The 3,266-nt window shown below is 38.2% G+C and overlaps 2 protein-coding genes across 4 annotated transcripts in view; one reads left to right on the forward strand and one right to left on the reverse strand.

Annotated features, from left to right (window-relative positions):
- Positions 1 to 3,266, reverse strand: part of LOC128249435 (uncharacterized) — an 81,715-nt gene that overhangs the window by 35,302 nt on the left and 43,147 nt on the right. The window lies entirely within an intron of this gene.
- Positions 1 to 3,266, forward strand: part of LOC106877666 (uncharacterized) — an 11,219-nt gene that overhangs the window by 3,636 nt on the left and 4,317 nt on the right. Inside the window, exon 1 of one of the 3 annotated variants that reach the window (XM_014926615.2) lies at positions 400 to 650. The exons of 1 other annotated variant lie outside the window; for it this stretch is intronic. The gene's annotated coding sequence lies outside the window, so the exon portion shown is untranslated. Of the gene's footprint in view, positions 1 to 399; positions 651 to 2,469; positions 2,553 to 3,266 lie in introns of those variants that run through there. One more of the 3 variants, XM_052973723.1, reaches the window with a different exon arrangement.

Consider the following 3,266-nt stretch of genomic DNA (forward strand, 5'->3'; position numbering starts at 1 on the left):
ATATATATATATATATACAAGGGTACTACATGAGTACCTGTATCGCTGATAATAGAAGTCAAAATTACTTCTGTGACACGGAACTTTAGTAGTAGGTAGCTAGCAGATCCTGAATCAGGAGAAACAGGCACTTTTTGGGTGCTAATTTCGAAACCCTGGTTTCAGATTGACCAGAATTACTCGCGCTGATCTAGCAGAGCTAAGGTGATTTTGTTGCTCACGGGAATTTTTTCCTATCATGCGTGCATTAGATTCGTGACTGTTCCGTGGCAGAAAAGTATTTTTGACCTCTATTTTTAGCGATGCAGTTATTTGTGTAGTACCCTCGTGTATATGTACATATAAGTAGATATTTCATGTTGTATGTATGCATTTTATTAATTTGCCTGTACAGCTGCTATTCGCTTACTACTACTGATGGTATTTTAGTAGTACAATCCCTGTTATATTTACTTACAGATAATTTCACGTATTTCGTTCGTTTAAATAGTGTTTGATTACTTCAAACGAGTTTTTCAGGCATGATGGGGAAAATTTTAGTATTAGTTAGGTGGCTGATTGTGACCGAGGAGAAACAGGTCCCATTTTGGCACTAATTTGGAAACCATGGCATCAGATTGATCAGCATTACTTGTGTTCACCTAGCAGAGGTAAGACGATTTTATCGTTCACTGGAATGTATTCCTACCATGTTCTGTATTAGATTTGTGAACAGATTCGTGGCAGAAAAGTATTTTTTACTTCTGTTTTTAACGATGCAGGTGCTCATGTAATCCCCTCATGTATGCACACACACACACACACACAAGAGTTACGGAATGGAGTAGATAACATCCGGATCTTATCTACTCCATTCAGTAAACCTTTCATTTTTTTCTTCAGACACCCGGCAATCCTGGTCGCCTAGTACCTTGAGGTATAAAAACAACTTTTTCAGCTTACCTTAATTCGATACGAGAAAAATCCATAACCTTCCGTCTCAATAAAGCGCTGTCTCTGAAAGTGTATGTTTTTTTAATATTTACTACGGATTACTTGAAGATAACTTTCTTCTTAGACCTCGGTCACTGGATCTTACATTTAGCCACCCATACCTGGATGCAACTCACTCAATAAGAACTCACTACTTGAATGGACCAGAAACAAAACTTGACTGTAAAAAGGATTTAGATAATCCTATTAGTTAGACATTTTAAGTTAGACATGGCCTGGACCAATCTTTGGTCGAAACATGTCTAAGTTTTATCTAAGTTTTTATGTGTGTGCGTGCGTGCGTGCGTGCGTGCGTGCGTGCGTATATATATGTGTGTGTGTGTGTGTGTGTGTGTGTGTGTGTGTGTGTGTAGGCGCAATGGCCCAGTGGTACGGGCAGTGGACTCGCAGTCGTAGGATCGCGGTTTCGATTCCCAGACCCGTTGTCAGAGTTTCTAAAGCAGAAACACTTACAAAGTCCACGAAACTTCGGCAGGGTGGGGGTGGGGGACAATCCTGCTGTACTCTTTCATCACAACTTTCTCTTACTCTTTCTTCCTATTTCTCTTGTACCTGTATTTCAAAAGGGCCAGCCTTGTCATATTCTGTGTCACGCTGAATCTCCCCGGTGTACGGGAGGTAACTTATTGCTAGAAAGAACAACAAAAGAAAGAAAGAGACCTCGATATTATGTAAATAGAGGAAATTATCTGTAAAAATATGTGACACTTATTCGGTAGCCATGATAAATCTCCGAGTTTCGGAGGTTATTTGGTTCCCGATCCTGAGTATACATTTTGTGTCGTTAGTTCTAATTTCCTTTGGTAAAATTGAAAAACGGTGGCTGCCTTAATTATACACACACACACATGCATGTATGTGTGTATATGCATATATATATATATATATATATATATATATATATATATATATATATATATATATATATGTATACATACATATATGTGTGTATGTGTGTGTGTGTTTGTAATTAAGGCAGCCACCGTTTTTCAATTTTACCAAAGGAAATTAGTACTAACGACACAAAATATATCCTCAGGATCGGGAAACAAATAACCTAATCACTAAGCCAAGCGCCTTCACTCACCCACGCGCGCGCGCGCACACGCACACATACACACACACTGCCTCATCTCTCTCTCTCTCTCTCTCTCTCTCTCTCTCCAATTAACCATCATAGAACTGATAACTGCAACTGCAGATCCTGGACAGATTGCCCGCTGCAAGCCCAATGCAGAAGGTTCAACATCGTATACCAATGCACCGTTCACAACATAGTAAATAACTCATGTAGCTACTACATCGGATCTAGGACCACTTTTAAACAAAGGTATCGTGAACATTTAAATTCGTTTAATTATAAAGAAAATAGCAATTCCACATAACTAGTCAGCCACGTTCACCATCTAATTAATAGAAAAATACAGTATAAACTTTCCTGGGCTATAATAGACTCGGCCAACACTCCAGTGGTGGACTCTGCTTAAAAGAAGCCCTCAAAATTTTAACCCACAACTCACCACAATTGCTTAATAACTACAACGAGGCCTTCACTACGTGTAAGCTCAAATTCTTCTTCATTTTTAAATTCTTTTATAAGTCTAAATGTAAGTTCTTCCCCCACTAACAGCACCCACATGCAAATCCCTATGTTCATCAACACATACCTCTCTTTATCTCTTCTATATCTCCTATATCTCTATATCTCTTACATCTCTCTTATCTACCTTACCACATCATTTTATGAGATAAATATTATATCTTTAATTTATCCCTAATTTATTTTTAAACCTGAACCCAATAAATTCCCTGTATAAATCCCCTAATATCTAACTCTAACTCACACTCATAAATAATTTAATATTGTACTAGCTCCTCCATTCTTGACTACCTACACACCCATAAACCCATTGCTAAAAATAACTCTACAGCCACTGACCTTCACCAGAATGGACACAAGCAGTCACAACTAGATTTCTTCCACAACACTAATAGACTTTAAGACTACCAGTCACCTTTAGATTCCTTTCATTTTGCAACATTTTATTTACCTTATCTTCCTCTACCTCCTCATCCTCTCTCTTATCTTCTACCCCATACACAGTTCTTAAACACCATACACCTATACACGTTACTTTATCTTATAGCTAATCCTTAAATTCCCACCCACCCACACCCCACACTCTGTCTACCTCTCTTTCTATTTATTTTCTCTTCTTTCCTTTTGCTACTTAACAGCCACCTCCGCTACCATTCTGTTATTGAACGTTGGT

Source organism: Octopus bimaculoides, chromosome 1, assembly GCF_001194135.2.
Source record: "Octopus bimaculoides isolate UCB-OBI-ISO-001 chromosome 1, ASM119413v2, whole genome shotgun sequence".
Lineage (NCBI taxonomy): Eukaryota > Metazoa > Mollusca > Cephalopoda > Octopoda > Octopodidae > Octopus > Octopus bimaculoides.